Here is a 24105-nt window from a genome sequence, read left to right as displayed (position 1 = left end):
GCCTCACACATAACAGGAAAAGGACAAGGAGAGGGAAGGAATGGAGGGGAAGCTGCCAGCATACTTGGCTTGTGTTCAGTTTCTTTAGATCCTCTATTTTCTCATAAATCACAGCCCATTCGACAATAAGAATCACCTCTTCCAGTACCCAACCATTGTGAACCTGAGAATCTAAAGTTACATTGATCTATGCTCCATTCATTATTAATTCATTTGATAAATACTGATTTAACAACTACTCTGTGCAGAGTCCTCATTGATACTCCAGAGTTAGAGTAATGACAGTGAGCATGCAAAAATCCTTGCCCTTGTGGAGCTTACAGTCAAGTCAGTGGATACAGACAACAAATAGGAAAGAAAAAAATTAATATAAAGGATGTCAAAGGGTGATAAGTACTTGGGAAAAAAAAAACAAGGCAGGAAAGAGAAAAGGTGTGTCAAGGGTAAAGAGGCGTTCTTACAGTAAGATTATGAAGTCTAAAGAAAGTGAAAGAGTACACCATATGGCTACTTAAGGGAAGAGTATTCCAGGCAAAGGGAACAGTCCATGCAAAGCCCTGAGGTAGATCTGTGCCTATATGCTTTAAGGAGACCACTGTGGTGTGAGAGTGAGCAGTAAGTAGATGGAGCGAGAATGGTAACAAAAAGTAGAGGGTATAGGACCTTCGATATTGTAAGAATGCTGGCTTTTACTCTGAGTGCCTGGGACACAGTTGGATTATTTAAATAGTAGAGGTCATAATATGACCTCTATTTTTAAAACATCACCCTGGAATGGACTACAGAGGGAAAGAACAAAAATAGGGAGACATCTGCAATAATCTAGGTTAGAGATGAGATGGTGGCTAAGGAATTTTGGTCATACTTGGAAGGTAAAGCTAACAAGATTTGCTGAAAGATTTGATTTGGGCTGTTCTTCAAGAGAGTAGTCAAGGATGATCCTGAGAATGGGTCATCCATCCATGGAGTTGCTGTTCACTGGTGTGAGGAAGAAAATAGAAGAAGCTTGTGAGAAGCTGGTAGAAGGTAGGAGTTTCATGTTGGACATGTTGGGTTTGAGATGGTTACACACCTGAGTGAGTCTGGAGAGTAGGTAGCTGGTACACAATTCCACAGTTCAGGGGGCAGGTCTGAGATAGAAATGACCATTTGGAAATGACCATTTTTGTCATGTGTAGAAGGTATTTAAAGCCATGAGACTAAAGGCAATAACTGAGAGAGAGACCATTAATAAAAGAGAGGATACGTATAAAGACAGCCTGGGGACATTCCAATTTTAGCAATCAAGAAAAGGAGGAGAAAATGTCAAAGGGATCCGAAAAGCAGACCCAGTAACACAGAAGAAAAGCTACAAGAGTCTGGCTTCCTGGAAGCCAAACGAACAAAATGTTTATGGAGGAAAAATTTTTCAAATATTGCAAATATTTAGGAAATATTTCACATTGCAAATAGGCCAAGTGAGATGAAGGCTGATAATTGACAATTTCCTGGCCAATGTGTAGGTCATTAGCAGTTTCAGTGTAGCCATAAGAACATAAGAACTGGAGAAAAAATATAGCAGCAATTCTTTTGTAGAGTTTTGCTGATATATCAGCTATTTGGAAAGGTGACCTGCTGGTTCACCAGCTTCAAAAAAACCCTTTAATTTACTGTCTAATATTAATGTATGGTGAGGAGCCAGACTCTGTTGGAGTTATCCTCTACATAGCACTTTTCAGAAAGAATAAAAATCACAGAATGACAATGCAAATCATCAAGACCAAGGTGTTTCCAACCAATCTCAAATAAGATAAGCACGCTATTCATATGAAATAAGCCAAAAGTTCTCTATTTCATTCTTTTTTTTTTTTTTCTTAAAACAGAATCTCATTCTATCACCCAGGTTGGAGAGCAGGGGAGCAACTCACTGCAACCTCTGCCTTCCAAGTACCTGGGATTACAGGTGCCAGCTACCACGCCCAGCTAATTTTTGTATTTTCAGTAGAGACAGGGTTTCTCCACATTGGCCAGGCTGGTCTCGAACTCCTGACCTTAAGTGATCCGCCCTCCTTGGCCTTCCAAAGTGCTTGGATTACAGGTGTGGGCCACCATACCCTGCCTCTCTATGCCATTCTTTATACAAACACAAACATTAAAAAATGTTTTATTCTTTCTTTTTTCTTTTCAATAATATTTTCAGATTTCCAGTTCCAGGCATGGTAGAACCTTTCCACAGATAGCAATTACAAATTCTAGGGGAAAAAATATACAAGACCTGGCCACTTAAGGGAACTTGGAAGCAACCAGAAGCAAGCAGAACCTGAAGAGATTTTTCATTGCAAATAAGAGAGTGCACAGAGAGTATGATCCATATTCATAAAACTTTGTCCCTGAGGTGCAAGCTAAAAACTGTAGTTATATTGAGTTGAGATGTCAAAGAAGGGAGTTTGAAACTGCTGGTGTGGATGAAAGATCAAGGGGAAATCCTTTAAAGGAAGAAGTCACAAAGGAGGTGGAGTCACCAAATCTGTCTATAAACTACCCTCCAATCTAGACTCATCTTTAAACTGCATGTGAATGACGGAAACTCTAGGAATCAAAGGAAATAACAACAGCTGGAAGGCTAAAATCAGACCAGATATGTCAGTTCCTTTTCTATGCATGGGAGTCAGAGTTTGGAGTTTGTGCCCTAGCAAGTTAAAGGGGCCTGAGAAAGACTTCAGGCATTCCATTGAAATCCTAGAAAGACTACACCTTAGGAAATAAGATTCTACCCCCGAATTAGGGATTCTTCCTAGGTCTAAGGGCAAAACAATGGACTTACCCTAACCAAGCCTCCAGTGGCTCTGGATGGTCTCCCAGGCATTTATCTGGGACCAGGGGCAGTGGCTCATGCCTGTAATCCCAGTGCTTTGTGAGGCTGAAGCGGAGGATCACTTGAAGCCAGTAGTCTGAGACTAGCCTGGGCAATGTAGTAAGACTCCATTTGTACAAAAATAAACATAAATAGCCAGGAGTGGTGGTACATGCCTGTAATCCTGATAACTCAGAAGACTGAGATGGGAGAATCGCTTGAGCCCAGGAATTCAAGGCTGCAGTGAGCTATGATTGTTCCCTTGCACTCTAGCCAGGCAACAGAACAAGACAGACAGACAGACAGACAGACAGAAAGAAAGAAAGAAAGAAAGAAAGAAAAAAAAAGAAAAAGAAAGAAAAGAAAAGAAAAGAAAAGAAAAGAAAGAAAAGAAAAGAAAAGAAAAGAAAAGAAGGAAGGAAAGGAAGGAAAGAACGGAAAGAAAAGAAAGGAAAGAAAAGAAAGGAAAGAAAGAAAAGAAAGAAAGAAGGAGAGAGAGGAAGGAAGGAAGGAGAGAGAAAGAGAGAGAGAAAGGAGGGAGGAAGGAAGGGAGGGAGGGAGGGAGGAAGGAAGGAAGGAAGGAAGGAAGGAAGGAAGGAAGGAAGGAAGGAAGGAAGGAAGGAAGGAAGGAAGGAAAAAGAAAGAAGACTTGGGAACATAGTAATAGGAGAAAAAAATGAGTAAAAAAAAACCTCAACACTCTTAAGAAGAAGATAACAGAATTCAGAGTCTTTACAAAATATCATTCACAATGAGTGGCCTCAGGAACCTCAGCTCCATGCCCCAATTGTCCCCAGCTCTCTGTGGAGGAAAGTACATGGAGCCCCTGGGAATTGTGGGTTTCCTAGTTAAAAAAGAAAAATCTTCCTAGCAAAACTTCACACTATAGGCCAGGTACAGTGGCTCATGGCTATACTATAATCCCAGCACTTTGGGAGGCCAAGGTGGGAGGATCATTTGAGCTCAGGAGTTCAAGACCAGCCTTGACAACATAGCAAGATCCCATCTCTACTAAAAATCCAAAAAATTAGCTGGGTGTGGTACCTCACCTGTAGCCCCAGCTACTTGGGAGACTGAGACAAGAGGATGGCTTAAGCCTGATACATTAAGGCTGCAGTGAGCTATGATTATGTCACTGCACTCCAGCCTCGGTGACAGAGAAAGACTTGGTCTCAAGAGAAAAAAAAAAACACTGTAAAAGAAAAAACAGAGTCCTCTCCCTTTGGGGTCACATAATCAAGCCATTAGACCCAAATTTTGGGACTCTGAGATTACTTTGGGAGGGTGTGACATTTAAGTTAGAGCCTAAAAATCTGGTAAGACTAAGCCAGGAAGAGGAAAACAATCAAATGCCCAGAGACGAGAGAGAACACGGGTACGGCTGGAGCATAGGGACCAGGGGAAAGGAGGGGAAGGACTGGTAGGAAATGAAGCGGGAGAGGCCTCTTCCATTGTATTGAACAAGTTGGGCTTTCCTGAGAGTGATGGGGTACCAACAAAAAGATTCAAGAAAAACTATATCAACAAAATTTTAGTGTTGAAATATCCTGGCTTCTGTAATGAGTTGATCTGGAGAAAATTAAGTATGAGATATCTACAGAATGTCCAAATTCTGTAAGAAATTTAGTTCATTGGTTCAGAACTCAGCATAATAGTTTAGGCTGCTATGGATTCTTCAACCTACTAGGTATCACTGAAACCCTGGAAGTAAATGAGATACTCAGGGAGCAACTGGGGAAATAAAAAGGCCCAAGGCAGAAAACTGATAGTCACCAGCATGCAGGCCTAATTGGTTAATGCATTAACCAATAGCACTGGGGTAACATATTTTATAGTACAGATAGGGCCTCCTTGAAATCAGTCTAAATTAATGAGTCGTCCAACACCCAGGTCACTTAATTGATCTCTGTTTCTCTCTCTGTTTTAGAGGATCTTGTGGAAAAGTTGTTCTCCATTAGCGGACACGTGCTATGTCCGAAGACGTTTTTGGTTGCCACAACTGGCGGGGGGATGCTACTTGCATCTAGTAAGTGGAGGCCAGAGACACTGCCAACCACCCTAAAATGCACAGACAGCACCCTATAACAAAGAAATATCTAGCTCTACATATCAATAGTGCTGAAGTTAGGAAACCCGTTCCAGAAGCACTTTGGCCACTGTAGGCTTACCAGCCCATGCACACTGATAACTTCTGTGCTTACTTCCCCAAGCATTTCTGCAGGGGGATCCCAGTCTATGGTTAATATCAAAGGACCCTCAAGCACACTGTTAGTATCACATAACTGAATGAATCTAAAATCTGAAAATACCAGACTACACAGATTTTGGGGAATATGGGAACCACAGCTTTTACTTATTACTATCAATGTGAGAAAATTCAATAGACCAACTCAGTGACAGTGAAGGAGTGCTTAGGTCCGTACGGGGGGTTCTCTGCTAAGAGGGATACAGCAGATGTCTGAGGAGGCTCAACAAGCATCACAGAGCCCATGCAGGAGGTCCACGATGCCATGAACACAAGCCACATACAGTTTTGTACAAGAGGGATGAGTATTGTCAGGAGGTGCTTAGTATTTCATGTGTAGAATGGTGTCTCTGATCTTGGAGGAAATATTCAACCGTAATACTGATATTTGGTTTCTGTTAATGAGATAAGTGAGGATCATGTGACCAAAGACTTAAAGAGTAGCAGAGAGTTCCATTTGCTGATTATGCTGGTGTAGTGCTGTGCTGCGCTGTGTTGTTTAAAGGAAAGAGGGAAGACATGAGATTTGCCTGGAGCTGAGCCTCAGGATGACTTCGTTCTCCCAGAAGTGAACTTCCCACTGTCTTAAGCCCCTGTTCTGACCCAAAGCAGAGCTGAGCTCTAAAGCCCAACTGGAGAAAAGAACCCAGTTTGAGCCAAACCATTTAGCCTGGTGTTCCAAAGGGAATGGGCATGTCTGGGAAACTGATAAGATAATGGACCAAAACTCTACTTGGAGAATCATAGAACCTCTCAAAAGAGTACTGGGGGGCAGAGTGAGAGAGAGAAAGTGAGAGTGAGAGAAAGAGCAAGAGAGAGAGAGAGAGAGAGTGTGCACACAAGTGAGCATGCTTAAGCAAGTGAGCCAGGCTACCTTACACTCCAAGTGTGGTCCTCCAACCAGCAACATCGGTATCACTTGGAAACACAGAAATCTCAGGCCCACCCTGACATACTTATTTAGAATCTGCATTTTAGGAAGATCCCTGGTAAAGTCTGAGAAGCACTGACTTTACCCTTTGTTGAGGGAAGAGGGTAATGTACTCAGGTATAGGTGGTTACTGTCTACCAGAAATCCTCTCCACCCAGCCCCTTAGTTCATATCTAAATGCTGTGGCACCCCTAGAAGAGATATTTCACTGAAACTCTGTTCACTTGTTGGGTTAAAGACAGATACAGCTTTGGTACAGAGAGCACATTAGGCAAATTGAGGGAAATATATTTCCTCACACTTTGCCAAACATGGCTACTGCACCTCTCAACCCATATTCAAGGCTCTGTCCAGATTCCTCAATCATTTACTCCCTCCCTCTGAGCGGAGGACCTCCCAAAGTTGACTTAAGCAATCAGATGGGAACACCTCAGCTCTCCTCTACCCAATATGTAAGTACTTCTGGTTTCCTCGCACACACCACTTAAAAGAGCAGAACTCCTCTCTCTATACAAGGCCAAACACCGCAGGGCTGCTCTGGAATGCAGACAGCTGCTCCCTGCTTAGAGACCACATCATGTCAATTACCCTCTCCACTGGCCTCATCCTGTTGGCATTAAAACATGCTGAATTCTCTTTTAGAATTACTTTAGAAAGAATTACTACCCTGTAAGCTTTCCTACTCAGCCATGTTGACTTCAAAATAATGTGTTTAGTACAATATTTCAAACATAGAAATATCTTTGTGTCCACTGCCCGTTTTGCACAATTCTTAACGCTTGTTTACATTTGTTTCAGATACATTTGTATTTTAAAAATAAAACAATCATTTTAATTAAAGTTCCCTGTGTTCCTGTCTCTGACCACTGCTAAGAGGTAACTGCTGCCCTCAAGTGTGTGCATACACTATTCATGAATGCTTTATGTTTGTACTATATGGGCATGTTTCCATATGCAATGTAGAGTATTATTTTGCAAGCCCTTAACATTAATTAAAAGGTATAATATTATATGGATTATTCTGTATCTTGCTTTCACATGAACAGTTTTTGAGATACTACCATGTTGACTTCATGCTCTCTTTACTTCTATGCTATTGCTGGCATTTATATTACTTATTTTTAAAACCCCATGACATGTTCTCATTGTTTTATGCAACCAGAGTTTGTGTGATTCACCTACATGGTTATCCCATCCTTTTTTGATAATTTTTCCCTTCATGTTGGCCTTCTATTTACAATCACAGTCCTTTAGATTCCTCTGAATGAGAGTGTGTTGTGGGAAACCTTACTCAGTTTTTGTCTGAAAATATCTATATTTTACTCTCATTGTTGAAAAATGTGTTTGCTGGGTATATAATTCTAGGTTGACAAGTTTTTTTCTCTAAGCACAGTCAAAATAGTGATATTCCATGGTTTTCTGGCTTTTACAACTTTTGCCAAGAAGTTTACTGTCAGTTTTATTGTCTTTCCTTTAACAATTACCCCTTTTCTCTAATCTGATTTTTTAAGGTTTTATCTTTGCCTTTGGTCTTTCTCTGTGACATATAGGATGTATTTTTTGCTTAATTATTTTGCTTTTGTTAGAATTCACAAATCTATAGAATGACTTCTTTTATCTCTTCTGGAAAGTTCTCAACATTACCTATTCAAATATTGCTTCTGTTCCATTCTTTTTCTTCTTTTCTTCTGCAACTTTTATTGGAAGTGTGTTGGAACATCTTACTTCATTCTTCTTTCTCCATTATTCATTCTCATAACTTCTGACAGTTTTCTTATTTCTTTGATTCTGTGCTATCTTCTGGGTATTTTTTCAGCTCTATCTTGTGTTTTATTGTGCACATTATAAGCTATTATATTTTGATTTCTAGAATTATTTTATTAATACAATCAGTCCTATTCTGTAGTCCCTTTCTTTTTATTTGTATTTTGTTTATTTCTTAAAGCATATTCAACATGTTTGTAGGTGTTTAATAATTTTACTATCTGAACTTTTTTCTATCCTAATACTTATGTTTCTGCTGCTCCTGACTCCTTTTAGATGTGTGTAATTTTTTATTGTAGGTTATATTTTTAGAATTTTATCTGTGGAAATGGAGACCTAGTTAGAAAGCAAGATCCCCAAGGAGAATTTTGATTTGCTTCTGCCTCATGTCTTTGGATCTACCAGCCAGAATCAAGTTACACTAAATTTTTGGGAAAAAAAAAATGGTCTATTTGGGTGGTTCGATTTTGGGTTGCAAATCTACATGAGAGATAGTTTGTGATTACAAGTCTTAAGAGTTTTTTATTTGTTTGTTTGTTTTTTACTCTCCTTCACCTACTCAGTTTCAAACTTCGAGATGGACAATTTTCTTTAAAGTTCCCTGGTAGGTGGTCAATCATGAGAGTGAGTGGTTTATTTCTAGTTCACAATTACAAGGAACGTTGGCCATTTGGGATATAAGTTTTCAGTATGGGGAAGGAGAAGGGGAAGGAAGAGATTTCTACTGGACTCCCACCTTTGAACAGACTCTAGACTTACTGTGTGCTCTATAGAGCCACAAAATGCAAAACTCAAGGTTACTCAATTTGGCAAATATCCTCAAACTGAAAGCTGGTTTAAATGCTCTTCTTGCTTCTGGGCTCCTGGTTTTACTTAGCTTTTGATATCTGACTATTCCCAATGAATGCACTCTTCGATGATGCATTTTCCAATAAGTTAGATACCCAGCATTTTAACAGAAAGATTTGCCAGAGTCCCTAGTCTATTTTTTCTATTGGAATTGAAATTTTCATCTATTCTTTATATAAAATTATACTTATAAGGTTCACATTTGCTGTGGTTTGAATTCTTGTCCCCTCCAAAACTCATAGTGAAATTTAGCTGCCACTGTAACAGTATTAAGAGATGGGATATTTAAGAGGTGTTTTAATGAACTTAATGCCTCTCTCATCCTCTCTTTGCCTTTCCACTATGCGATGTTTTCTGCCATGTGAGGATGTAGGAAGAAGACCCTTACAAGATGCCAGCTCCTTGATTTTAGACATTCCAGCCTTCACTGTGATATTATGTTAACAGCAGCACAAAAAATTTGACTAAAATATTTTAATTAAGTTATTCTGTTTAAAATCTGTGTGGGCTCCACCTTGCCCCAAGGAACACACCACACCCTTTGCATGGCTTAAAAGCCACCTCCACCTTGCCTCTGTAGATCTCTCCCGGCTCGGCTCCGTTCTTGTCAGTCATCTCCCATGAAGCTTTTATTTTGCTGAAGCAGGATTAAACCACTTGCAATCGTCAGAGAACCCCATATCCTCTTCTTCTCTAGGTATTCAAATGCTATTACCACCCCTTCTTTTTTTCTCTCTTTCTTTCTTTTTTCTATATTCTGCCTTTTCTTATCTAACTCCTGGTCATCATCAGGTTTCAGTTTTATCGTACTTTATGGTACTTTACTTAGAAGTCTGGACTCATGGTCTTTCCTCTGTGCTTCCACTTTACCTGTCTTAGTGTAATTGCATGTTTACAGGTTTGTGCTCCCTGAGGTTTAAGACTGACTGTGAACTTTCCAGCATGGTGTCTGGAACTCAGTATGTGTGCAATGCTGATTCTTTGTAATAAATTTTTGTTAGAGGAGCTCTCTGAAGTTCTGGTTGTCATCATCATGGTACCTGTCAGAAGACAGTGATAGATGGGGCAGAAATGACTGTGAACCCTGCTTGCTATAGATGAGGTCATCAAAAGCAGATGCTGCATGCCAGGTGGACACAGTTGTCCATGCGCCTCAGTGGCCATGGTCAGCAGACTCAGAAGGTCTGTAAGTGTGACCAGATCCAGCAGAGGGACTCTGGAGTGGCAGTGGAAGCAAATGAGATCTCGCTCTGGACAACTGAACACACTCACTTGTAAGAAAGTGTGTGCCACTCCCTGGGGCCTTCCAAAAGTTTTGAGTGACCTTTTACAGAGGAATAGAGCTCTAAGTTAGCAGTACAGAGTCAAAACTATGTAATGAAATTTGTTGCTTCTTTGATTATATGGGCAAGTGAGGCCCAGAGAAACTCAGTTTACGCCCAGACGGATATGACATCATTCTTGCTCCCTCAATTAACTTACCGACTAGTGGAAGAAAGAGCAAGTTAACAAAATATTAACTTTGCAGGATGAGAAGTGCTATAGAGCTAAGCTATCAGAGCCCCGGTGACTTAGTAACAAAATAAAGGGGACTAACACTATTGCTGCTTCTCCCATTACCTTGCCCACAAGGGACCCAAAGTGTGACCAAAAATCAGCATGGGATGGATGGAGCTGCTGGTTTCCTGATACTCTTACCTTCATTATATACACTTGTTTTATCATTCAAAGTATTTATTTTATTTTTTAATCTCTAACTGGGCCATGTTTCTTCCCAGCTGGAGAAGCAGAGGGCTAGCTGTTTCAGTCTAATGAGTGGAGTGGTGAGGGCTGAGCCTGGGAATTATGAGGCCAAATAAGAGGGCTTTGTGTATAAAACCAGGAGTCTAGACCCTTCCTAAGGGGAAAGTGGGATCCTCCTATAATCTCGTTCCCTAGAGTTGGTTTGTTTTTTAGTTTTTTTTTTTTTTTTTTTTTTTTTTTTTTTTAATATCACATTCTAGAGTCACTGGTCTCTGACAGAGTCCCCAGATTCAATACTTGAGGTCCACGCAGGTAAGACAACAAATGGACCTGGTCAACCTCATGATGGGGGTATGGCCGGTGCCCTGGCTAAAACGGACAACACATTCCAGCTCCAAGTTCCTGTCCTGTGAAATTCTAAGCCCGGTTTTGTCAGATTCATGGTTTTCTAAAAAAAGGTCAAGAAATCTAGATTTTTCAAAAATCATATGATCATCTTAATAGATGTAGAAAAAGCATTTGATAAAATTCAATATCCCTTTATGATAAAAACCCACAACAAAATTGGCATGGAAGGGACACACCTCAAAGTAATAAAAGCCATCTATGACAAACCCACAGCCAACATCATACTGAATGGGGAAAAGTTGAAAGCATTCTCACTGAGAATTTGAACAAGACAAGAATGCTCACTTTCACCACTTCTATTCAACTTAGTAGTGGAAGTCCTAGCCACTGCAATCAGACAAGAGGAAGAAATAAAGGGCATCCAAATTGGTAATGAAGAAGCCAAACTGTCACTGTTCACTGACGGTATAATTATATACCAAGAAAACCCTAAAGACTCATCTAAAAAGCTCCTAGATCTGATAAATGAACTCAGTAAAGTCTCAGGATACAAAATCAGTAGCACTGCTGTACACCAACAATGACCAACCTGAGAATTAAGTCAATAACTCAATCCCTTTTACAACAGCTACAAAAAAACAAACAAATAAATAAAATACTTAGGAATACACTTAACCAAGGAGGTGAACATCTCTACAAGGAAAACTACAAAACACTGCTGAAAGAAATCACAGATGACACAAGCAAATAGAAACACATCCCATGCTCATGGATAGGTAGAATCAATATTGTGAAAATGACCATGCTACCCAAAGCAAGCTACAGATTCAAAGCAATTTCCATCAAAATACCATCATCATTCTTCACAGAACTAGAAAAAATTCCTAAAATTTATATGAAACCACATAGCCAAGGCAATGCTAAGCAAAAGGATCAAATCCAAAGACATCACATTACCTGACTTCAAATTATACTACAAGGCTATAGTTACCAAAACAGCATGATACTGTTATAAAAATAGGCAGATAGACCAATGGAACAGAATAGAGGACTTAGAAATAAAGACAAATAATTACAACCAACTGATCTTCAACAAAGCATACAAGAACATGAAGTGGGTAAAGGATACCTTACTCAATAAATGGTGCTGGGAAAACTGCAAGCCACATTTAGAAGAATGAAACTGGATCCTCATCTCTCACCTTTACAAAAATAAATTTGTGATGGACCAAAGACTTAAATATAAGATGTGAAACCACAAAATTTCTAAAAGATAACATTGGAGAAACCCTTCTAGAAATTGACTTACACAAAGAATTCAGGACAAAGAACCCAAAAGCAAATGTAACAGAAACAAGAATAAATAAATAGGACCTAATTAAATTAAAAATCTTCTGCATAGCAAAAGAAATACTCAGCAGAGTAAACAGACAACCCACAGAGTGGGAGAAAATGTTAGCAAACTATGCATTTGACAAAGGATTAATATCCAGAATATATAAGGAACTCAAATCAGCAAGACAAAAATGAATAATCCCATCAAAAATGTGGGCAAACAACATGAGTAGACAGGTATCAAAAAAGACATACAGATGGGGGGCAGTGGCTCACACCTGTAATCCCAGCGCTTTGGGAGGCCAAGGTGGGCAGATCACCTGAGGTCAGAAGTTCAAGACCGGCCTGGCCAACATGGTGAAGCCCTGCTCTACTAAAACATACAAAAATTAGCTGGGTGTGGTGATGGGTGCCTGTAATCCCAGCTACTTGGGAGGCTGAGGCAGGAGAACCACTTGAACCTGGGAGGCAGAGGTTGTGGTGAGCTGGGATCATGCCACTGCACTCCAACCTGGGTGGTAAGACCAAGATTCTGTCTCAAAAAACAGAACAACAACTACAAAAAAAGATGTACAAACAGCCAACAAACAACAAACATATGAAAAAATGTTCAACATCACTAATTATCAGAGAAATGCAAATTAAAACCACAATGAGATACCACCTTAATCCTGCAAGAACGACCGTAACTAAAACATTAAAAAAAAATAGATGTTGGTGTAGATTTTGTAAAAAGGGAACACTTATATGCAGCTGGTGGGAATGTAAACTAATACAATCACTGTGGAAAACAGTATGGAGATTCCTTAAAGAACTAAAAGTAGACCTGCTATTCGATCCAGCAAATTCACTACTGAGTATCTACCCAAAGAAAAAGAAGTCATTATATGAAAAAGACACACACACATGCATGTTTATAGTGGCACCATTTGCAACTGCAAAAATATGGAACCAACCTCAATGCCTATCAACCAATGAGTGGATAAAGAAAATGTAGCATATATACACCATGGAATACTACTCAGCCATAAAATGGAACAAAATGATGGCCTTGCAGCAACTTGGATGGAGCTTGAGGCCACTATTCTAAGTGAAGTAACTCAGAAATGGAAAACCAAGTGGGAGCTAAGCTATGAGGACACAAAGGCATAAGAATAATATAATGGACTTTGGGGACTCAGGGGGAAGGGTGGGAGGCGGGTGAGGAATAAAGACTATATATTGGGTACAATGTACACTGCTCGGATGACAGGTACACTAGAATCTCAGAAATGACCACTAAAAAATTGCCCATGCAACCAAAAGCCACCTGTATGTATCCCAAAACCTATTGAAATGAAAAAATAACAAAAAATAAATAAAATTCTGTAAGTCTTACATTTTTAAATATTTATTCAAAACTTTTTAACACTTTGAGGACTGACAGGGCACCCTGGGTTCATCAAATTGTGACCTCTGGTCTGTAAACCAAGATTTCAATGCCCTAGCCCAACTCAGCCAGGACTGCGCTGTAGCATCTTTTGGAGAGGAACCCTTTCACTGTGAAATTCCTCTTTCCTCTCACCAAACCCCTGGGTCAGGGTAAACTCAGTAAGTGTGGACTGTCTCATACTGAGTTGTCTCCAAGGGGTCCTGTGAGGTTGCAGGGCACCCCTTGCTCTGGAGTCCTAAAGTGGGCTTTCAGAGGCACAAAGAAGACAGACACAGCAACAATAACAAATGAATGAAGGAAACAGTTTTTCCCAAGAAAAGAGCCACTGTATCCCAATAGGCCTGTACAGATTCCAGGGAAAGAACAACATAGCAACAAGATAAAGCAATCTGTGTGATTAGGATGCTGCACTCATCCCAGCCAGGTACATGCCCTTGAACTGGAGGTGCTGCACACGGCACCTGTTTACAAATTAGGCAACTGGAGGTGCTGAAAAATATTCATCTCTTCTGCTACTTCCTTCAGTATGTATAATATTAGCAAAGTGTCCCGGTGGCTGGTAAATCATCTTTAATTCCTTTGGAACTCATCGTAGTAATGTTAACCATGATGGATTCTTGTGGTATTTAAAGAACTAGATTGTCAATTAGCTTTTATGAGATACATCACAGTCATCAGCCTCATATCAGACCTCCCTTTCCAAAGAAGCCAGTTATTACAATGTATAATAATTTGCTTTTATTATAATCTAGCTAAAAGCCAAAGCTAGTCTCCAAAATAATTTAAAGTTTTAAGTTGCAATGTAGGAGACCTTTTCTTGAAAATGACTGTATAATATAGTGTCACCGTTCTTGGTTAATTATTTTGCAGAGTGTGAATTTCAGTTAATCGTTTCTTGCAAGGACCAAATAACATAGGTGCTTCCTAACAGCCTCTCTGGGAATAACTACTGTCCTTTCAGAAGCTAATTAATCAAGCTGTGCTCGTAAAAACTTAAGTAACTACCCACCAGGGTGAGAGTCCCCCAAGACCTCCCTGCTCCTGGAAGTCTCTTGCCCACTCTGTTGACCTTGGCCAAGAGAAGGGCAGTGAGTCAACTTGACTTGGCGTAGCACCCACCGGGGACTTTCCATGTCATCCAGCGTGGTCATCTGCCCAGGACAATCTGGAACTTTAAAACTTCATCTTGACTGAGAGTGCCCTTCAGAACTTAGTCAGAGCGACTTGTAGCTTGAGGAGGCAAAGGCAGATGAACTCCCATGGAAACATGGGAAGGTGAGGAAAAGCCTAGTTCTGTATTTTGAATTCAATAAATTATTGTGAATTTAACTTAATCACCATTTGCCAAGGACTTGAGGAAAAGCAAATCAGGAAATTAGCTCTGACCTCAGGAACTTACAGCCCAGTGGTACAGACAGACACACACAGGCTACTGGTAAGAGGAAGCAGAGTTTGCAGTTCTTCCCTCTGCATCCCCACAAAGGTGCATATCTCCACTGTCAAATTTATCTCATGGAACTGCAATTGATAGACTCTTGTCATTGTGTGTGTCTTTCTCCCCAGTAGCCTGTAAATTCCTTCAAGGCCAAAAACTTCATCTCTGTATCTGTGGTACCTTGAACAGGGATGGTCACATATTTGTTTAACAAATAAATGAATATAATAACAATAATAACTAACATTTAATGGGCCTTTAATACACACATATATATATAAGCAGGTCCTAGATTAGATGCTTTACAAATATCTCATATAATTCCTCCAACAATTCTACAAGGGATTGTATAGGGAAGTATGGAGTTAATACTCCCCATTTCACTGATAAGAAATGATACTTGGAGAGACGGAAGTAACTTTTCCAAAGTCCCAGAGCTGTTAAGTGGCAGAGAACTATGGATCCTCAGTCTGGCTGACTCGTAGGTTCATTTTTATTTTTAGCATTATCCATTACTATTTCAATAAAAACTCCAGAAAGGCTTACAAAGTTACACACAATCACATACACGCAAAAGAGGGTGATCCATTCCAAACTAAGGCAGGAGAGCAGATACAACATGTGCCATAAGATTCTGGAAGCCTTCCTGGAGGCAGTGGTCCCTGAGCTGGTCTTTGAAGCACAGAAGGGCTTTTATTAGCATTCCCATCGAAAAAAGTACCATGCAGAATGCAGGGAAGGGGAGGCTAAGTATTGATATGAGGGTGTGAGCATGAAGAGTGGATAAATTGGCTACTCCTTGGAATTTACTTCTGTAGTCTCTGTCAACCTCGTAGAGCTTCAAATCAGCAGCCTCACTACCACTATTATATCTCCACTCCCCAGCCTCCCATATTAACTCAAGAGCAGTACAAGCTGAATCAATGCACCAAATGATTTTTCCCCACAGTTTCCCTGTGTGCATAGACACACATATGCACACACACCATGTGTGTACACACACACACCATGACAGCTGCGAAAGGAAGGGGAACAAGAGCTCAGTGGTCAATAGCCTCTGGCCAGAGGAGATAACATTTCAGACCTGATTTAAACTGCCCATTATGTTCATGATTCTTGCTGATGGGCACCTCACAATAAATGTCCTAGGCTTGTCTTTATCAAGCCTCCTCCAGTCAAGGCTCAGAGTTATGAGTCACTATTGGAGGGAGGAGGAATGGGCAGGGAAGGGGTTGCCAGGAAAGGTGTGTAAATGAGACAGATCCAGTGGCCAGGGCATCCATACATTATTTCTCAGTCAGTTTGTTTACATAACCACAATCCATTCTCTTAGGTGCCCTAAGGAAAAAAAAGGGGGGGGCTAGAGAGCTGAATTCAAAGTATATTACTTGAACTAAACAGAAATAAGTAACTCAGTTATGAGGGGAAGCCCCCTCTCACCTATCATTTTGCGAAAATGAACTCTTCATGGTTGAGTGACCCTCCCCAACCCCCATTCCTAAGATTAGTTTGAGCTTGCTCTAGAATATTTATTGAGGAGACCTTTCATTATAAAGCAGCCAAGTACCAGTTACCCGAAATATATGCAAGTTTTTAAAGTCTACATTCAAGGTTTAAAACCTTTTTGCTTATGAAAAATGTCCTACCTGGCCTCTCCCTGTCTCATTTGGGAGATTAAACGGTAGCTATATAGTCGAACTGCAATTCGCTTGGCTCTGAAGAAGCCATTATCATTGAAATTCAAGACCCTTGATCTAAGGTGTCTTGGAGAACTATAGCACACTATATACTATATGTTAGAGTGCAGAGTACAGTGCAGAATTAGGCCTTGTAAAGAGTTACAGGAGAAAGCCTTGTATGAAACAAAATATAGTTGTCATAACAACTGATCTGCATGAGTTGTACATCACCCAGAAAGTCTGAGGTGTGGGTTATCCCAATCAAGGGAACAGCTGGAGTACAGTCAACAGTAAGCAAGCAGGCTATTTTCTTCTGCTATGAAAATGGATTTTTCCTCTTGAGTGAACAATGTAGGAATGTAACTGAAGCAAAGAGAGCCTCAGTTTGGGAGGGATAAGGATAGTAAAAGCCAACGAAGTATTCCAGCAGGGAGATGATCAGGATGGCAAGGACCCAAGAAAGACAGGATTTTGCAAAAGCAGAGAGCCTAACTTACAAGGTCATTTCACACAAACAGTAACAAAAAGAGTTCTAAGTGAAAGACAGCAAGAACACACACAAAAAAGAAAATCAAGGCTTTATCAGAGACGTTTGTCAAATGAAGTTATAGTATCCTGATTACAAAAAATGTGGTAAGGTTTTCACTAAGGTTCTAGTCTCTTTTGACTGGCCATGATGCTGTCCAGATGCAGTCATTAGTCAACTTAGTACTCTGTCAATGTTACTTGACTAAAAATGTGCCAGTCACCACAGGGCATTTTTCAGCAGTCTGTATTCAGACTCTATTCAGGCCATCTGAATACAGTCACCAAAAACACTTGTTAGGAATACAAATTTCTAGGCTCTTCCACAGACCTACCTAATTCAAACTCCTAGGGACCTGGTGTGGGAACAGGAATTTTTAATAGAGTATCCCAAGTGAATCTTCAGTATACTAAGGTTTGAGAAGTATTCATATGGACAATAGAGAAAATATGATGTGTGGTCCCACCTGTCACAAAGCATGCAGTCTACTTGTAGAATTTAGACAGTGCTTAAGAGTATTTTGGGTGCTATAGGACCCTAAAGACAATTACAACTCAAAGAGTCCTTCAGGAAAACTTCCTTAATCTCACTGTCCTTGCCAGCCAAATGTGCCTTTCATTTTGTTTGTCAACTTTCAGATGACATTACCTCTTTTCTACTTCTTATTTATTTATTTATTTATTTAGTGTCTCCTCTCATGCAACTTACATTTCTTGAGAACAGGAGCTGTCTAATTCATCTTTCTGATTCATGAATGCTTGAGTGGATGATACAGAAATGGAGGAGGGGAGGCAGGAGGAGCTACAAGAGCATAGCAATTAGAACTAAATCTTCCTAGAGTAGGAAAGTGTTGATGTGAAAACAGGGTTGTATTATACCCAGAGCAGAGGAAAGAGCATGGGTAGGTATGAGATAACCACATAAGCAAGGTGACAGAGGCAGAGAAGGGGCATTGCATACGCTAATGCCCAAATGTGTTAAATACTCAAAGCAATATTATAGTTTCAAAAACATTCTGATTTTTACATTCCATTTAAAATTGTATTAAAAATATAAACTACCTAGAAATAAATTTAACAAATGTGTGCAAGACTTCTATACTGAAAATTATGAAACATAAAACATTGCTAAGAGAAATTAAAGAAGTCCTAAGTAAATGGTGAGATATACTATCTTCATGGATTGAAAGACTCAATATTGTTAATATATCAGTTCTCCCCAAAATTTATCTATAGATTTAATACAATTCAGTTAAACATCAAGTAGGTTTTTTTGAATGTTAAAAAAAATCTTATTTTAAATTTATTTTGGGAGGCTTGATAATATTATTAGCTTTATTTGTTCCAGAATGTGTAAGGGCAGCAAAAGCCAGCCTTGGAATTGTGTCTATATATATACTATATATATAATATATATTATATATAAATATATATTATATATATTTTATATATATAATATATTATACATAAAATAATATATATTATTTTAAATTTCATTTGAAATTCAAAGGACCAAGAATAACTAAGACAATCTTGAAAAAAAAAAGTCATAAGACCTATCCAACCTGACCTCAACACTCATCATAAAGCTATCGTGACTAAGAAAATGTGTTTTTTGTTGAAAGAACAGACAAATATGTCAATGAAACACAATTAAGAGTTTACAAATAGACCCATACACATATAAAATCCAGTGATTTGTGATAAGAATGGAAAAGCAATTAAATGGGGAAAATTTTATCCAATAATTTTTTTTTTTTTTTTTTTGAGATGGAGTTTTGTTCTTGTTACCCAGGCTGGAGTGCAATGGTGCAATCTCAGCTCACTGCAGCCTCCACCTCCTGGGTTCAAGTGATTCTCCTGCCTCACCCTCCCGAGTAGCTGGGATTACAGGCACCCACCATCACATCTGGCTAATTTTTTAATTTTTTTGTATTTTAGTAGAGATGGGATTTTGCCATGTTGGCCAGGCTGGTCTTGAACTCCTGGCTCAGGTGATGCACCCACCTCGGCCTGCCAAGTTGCTGGGATCAGAGGCATGAGCCACCATACCAGGCTTTCAATATATTTTTATTAACAACTGAATATTCATACAAGAAAAAATCCGTGAGTATTACCCTCCACCATACAGACAAGTGAATTCAAAAATAAATGTTAGGACTAAGACAAAAACATGATTCAAAGAGAAAAGATAGAGAAATATCACCATGACCTTGATGTAGGCAAAGAGTCTTAGCACAAAAAAAGCACTAATCATAAAAAAAAATCGACAAATTATACTTCATCAAAATAAAAAAAAGTATCCTATCATCAAAAAAATCATTAAGAAAATAAATAGGCAAGCTACAGACCTGAAAAATTATTCATAACATATGTGACTATATATTTATTACAATTCAATTATAAAAGAACAAATGGCCTACTTTTCTACAAAAGCAAAAAATACGAACAGATATGTCATAAATGAAGATGAGTAAATGACCAATAAGCACATGAAAAACTTCTCAACATTATTAATCATCAGGGAAATAAAAATCAAAACAATGAAATACCACTACACACCCATTAGAATGGCTAAAATGAGAGAAAACTTGACAATCCCAAATGTTGGCAAGAGCATGGAGCAACAGGAACTCTCATATGTTGCTAATAAAAGTTTAAATGATGCAGTTACTTTAAGAAACAGTTTAAGAGTTCCTTAACCTTTGAAGAATATTAAATATACATATTATGACTCAGAAATGCCACAGTAAGGTGTTTATCCAAGAGGAACAAAAATATATATCCACAAAAATTCTTATAAACAATTATTTCTTCATAATTATCCCAAACTGTAAACATCTAGATGTCCACCAAAAGAAGAATAAATAACTGTGGTAAATTCATAATGGACCACTCCTTGGAAAGGGAAAAAAACTACTCATATATTCTTTCAACATGGATAAATGTCAAAAATATTATGGTGTGTGAAAGAAGCCGGACACACATACAAAAGTACACACCGTATGATTCTATTTATATGAACTTCTAGAATTGGTAAAACTATCTATGGTAAAAGAAATAAGGTGAGTGATCTTCCTGGAGGGAAGAGATTGACTGGCAAGGGGCACATGAAAGTTTTCTGGGGTGACATATTTGACCTTGTGTCTTAAAATGGGTCTGGGCTACACAAGTATAGGCATTTGTCAAGGTAGATCAAACTGTGCACATAAAATCTAAGTATTTTACTGTTCATAGATTGTATCTCAATTTTGTTTAAGTCCACAATCTATGTTGTGGTAACAATCCCCAAATCTTAATGGCTTAATACAACTAATTTTTATTTCTTTTTCAAAGTATACTGCAGGACTGGGCAACTGTCCAGGGTGGCCTTCCTTCATGTTGTGACTAAGGTTCAGGTCCCTTCAGTGTTGCATCTCTGCATCTCATCATGATGCCTCTGCCAGTTTTCTTAAAAAGGAGGAGAGACTGGTGAACCTGCAGGGGCTTTCAACCGCCTCTGCCCAGACATGACATAAGTTACTTCTTCTCACATCCTATTGACCAGGAGCAGTCACATGGCCCAGACTTAATGCAAAGGGTTGGAAAGTACAGGCTCCTATATACCCATGAAGGAAAGGATAACTAGATACTGGTGAGCATTAGAAATGCCCGCTACAATACTTTCCTTCAGGCCCTTCCATTTTAGCAAAGAAGAATAAAGTCTAACTTTCTATCAGATGATTATTAGAATTTCATCCCTGTGTTCAGACATGGTCTTAGTAAATGACGTGCCCTTCTTTCAACAAAGGGAGATGTTTCCCTTCTTCAAACATGGCTGAGCTAATGTTTTCTGGTAGACAGGAGTAAAGAATTCTATAAATGTACCTGGGAAAAATGCAACAAAAATCTAATCTGTGAAATTAACTGAAGAAGTCAGAGCAGATGCACATCCAAGTTCAGTGAGAAGGAGACACAGGATTGCTGAGGTAACTCTGAGGGGCACAGAGTGACAAATGACTGACAGGCCAATCTGGTCCAAAATAAATTATGATTGGGGATAATGGCCATGCTAGATGCATGCTGCTGTGGAGAAAGTAGACATTATGAAAGGAAAAGGGGGTGTTTATCCAGTCAAGAGTGACAGTTTGCTGCTTGTCAAAAATCTTTATGTCCCTATGACTTTCTGAGTTTGTAGGTGCCCTGGAGAAAGGCCCATTGTAGCAAATCACAGAAAAAAAAAGGGGGGGAAAGACAATACCTGTTTTGCAATTACCTTTTCTGTTTGAAATTTGCTCAACGGGTCTTGAAAACTACAATAATTAAAAGAAAAAAAATAAAATGTTCCTGCAGATCCAATAGGTAAGATGTCAGGGACTCTATTTTGAAAATATCTGGGAGGCACTGCTGATTAATTTTTGGCTTATATTTGAGAAGAGAAGCAAGCACATTTTCTAAACCAACATGTGGAATTTTCTGATCATGTAAGTACCTTTAAAGTTCAGTTATATCAGGAATAGTCAGAAATTAGATTGTATAACTGTTCCCACAAATTGTTCAAAGGTTACCTCTCATCCAGTAGACAGGGACTGAGGTTGCATAATCACCAAAGCCCAGCTCAGAGAAGAAACACACAGAATATTAATATCCCTGAAGAATTTCCATCCACTTGGAAAGAGAGATGTAGCTTGATTGCAGAATGTGTAGCACACAAACATATCATCAGTGTTGTTGATCTAGTGCCTGCCTCCACTTATTCCAGAAAATTGCAGAAGAATGATTGCAGGGTGCCAAAGCAAGGCTGTCAGCTGTGAACCTGGTGATTGATGTGGCTTGTTTAAGTGTGTTCAGCCAAAAACAATTTGGGATGGCCAGACCTACCTTTTCTTCTTTGGGTGCATAATTGACACACCCCATTTAGGCCCTTGACTGATGTGCCAGTCAGGAACATTTCTGTTCAAGGGAAAGAGAACCCAAATCAAGCTGGCTTAAGGAAAAAAAACAAAGGTAACTTATATGACTCATATACCTGAAAAGTACAGTCATTGAGCTTCAGGTGCAGCTGTATCCAAACCCTCAGATGATTTTCTCCCCACCTCTCTCCAAATGTTGCCTCTGCTCTCTTCTGTATGGTTTTACTTTCAGTTACTTGTGATTTCAAGACATAGTTTCAGGTCTGAGAGTTAAGCAGGAGTTTATTTTCTAATAGATCTGCTCACATTATCTAACTCACACTCTTTAGACCAATATCTTCACCTTGGTATAATGAAACAATTACTGTGGTCAAGAGATGTAATTACACTGATTAAGTTTGACTCATATTGCAATTCCTTAGTCAATCTCCTGTGACTACTAGGATTTGGTGTTCTGATTGGTCAAACCAGAGTCACATGCTCCACCTCTGAGAGTATCCCCACCTGAACCACGATGTAAGAGTGTGGGGAGAGAAACTGTTTCACAAGGGAAATTCTAGTTATTTATCAGAAGCAAAAAAATAGACTCTGGGCAGGGGGAAAAAAAAAATGACATCCACTATAACCAAAGCTAACAGTATATTTTAATATTATGTACCGGAAACACCTTCAGAGAAATTGAGGGTAGGGTCCATACATAATTCATCAAATTGTAGATTCTGAGGGTTAGAAGGTACATCAGAGGTTATAAAATCAATTCCCAATTGTGATAAGTTGCAAGCCAAATTTTAGCTTGGTAAATGAAGTGGAATTGAATATGTGGCACTCTTGGGGTAGATTCTTAAACATTTGAGGGACCAAAAAATATTACTAAGTGAATTAAAGAAGGAAGAAAAGTCTTTACAGAGCTTCTTGATTCAATCAAAGAAGCTTCTCTTACTCTCTTAAGGGCTTTAAAATATGTATTTGGACAGGTCAGTTTCAGCTTAAGTACTGGCATCATAGACTATATCTGACTAACCCTCCTGCCAACAACAACTATAAAGTCTGCATAAAATTTTTTTAAAAAGGAAATTGTTGGAAGGCACTAGAGAACAACAAAAATCTGGAATAAAATGGAGGAGACATAACCCTCAAAAAGAAGGAAGCAGACTAGGTGGGATTTACATTACTTATTTTTCTCAAGGGTCCTACAAGTTTGCAGAGCACAGGGTATAGAGCTCAGGTATAAAATGGCAGTCTTAATAGTTAAAGGCTGGAGTTTGGAGCTGCCAGAACACTGCTGAAAATTAAGGGGGAAATTCTTAGAATGAGGAAGCCACAAATGGCGGATCCTCATATCTGTGTACAACTGTCTTCAAAACCTTGGATGACTCTTAAATGTCATGCATTGATGGTAGTGCTCCCAAGAACCAAGAAGTTAGCAACAGCTGAATGGCTAAAATTCTGAGCAGAGAGTTCAGCAACTACTGGTTTGACTTTCAAATTCTACCAAGTTAGAGGAGCTCGTTCAATACCTTGAGCTATCTATAGAAACATCAGAAGAACCACACCTTAAGAATAAAGATTATACTAGGACTATGGACTATGACCTAAGAATAAAGAAAAAACGGAAATATATGTGCTCCAACAAAACCTAAAACCAAGCCTCCACAACATCAAGATTATTCTTCAGTAATTTAACTGCCTATTACAATAAAACCCAACAGTTTTCAGAAAAAGATAATAGAATCTAGAGTCTCTATTATCTGTAATGTTCAGTATGCAATCAAAAATTACTAGACATTCAAAAAAGCAGGAAAATGTGACCTATAATTAAAAAAATAAAACAATAGAAACAGACCTGTAAATGAACCAGATATTGAAAATATCAGACAAATATTATTTAATAGCTACTATAAATATCTTAAAATTTGTAGATGTTCATCAATGTCATCGAAAGCACAGATATTATAAGGAAGAAATGGCATATTTTGGAACAGATACAGAAACACAAAAATTGAAATATTTTAACTTAAACTACACAATACCTAAAGTGGAAAATTCAGTTGGGTGGTGCTATAGACTGAATGTTTATGCCATGCCCCTCATCGC

General features: G+C 38.9%; 1 protein-coding gene across 1 annotated transcript in view; it reads left to right on the top strand.

Annotated features, from left to right (window-relative positions):
* POP4 (POP4 homolog, ribonuclease P/MRP subunit) overlaps positions 1 to 24105 on the top strand; it is a 619906-nt gene that overhangs the window by 166218 nt on the left and 429583 nt on the right. The gene's annotated exons all lie outside the window — the stretch shown is intronic.

This window comes from Macaca thibetana, chromosome 19 (genome assembly GCF_024542745.1).
Source record: "Macaca thibetana thibetana isolate TM-01 chromosome 19, ASM2454274v1, whole genome shotgun sequence".
NCBI classification, from domain to species: Eukaryota; Metazoa; Chordata; class Mammalia; order Primates; family Cercopithecidae; genus Macaca; species Macaca thibetana.
The sequence above is the reverse complement of the archived record's forward strand: the minus strand, read 5'-3'. Positions and strand labels throughout refer to the sequence as shown.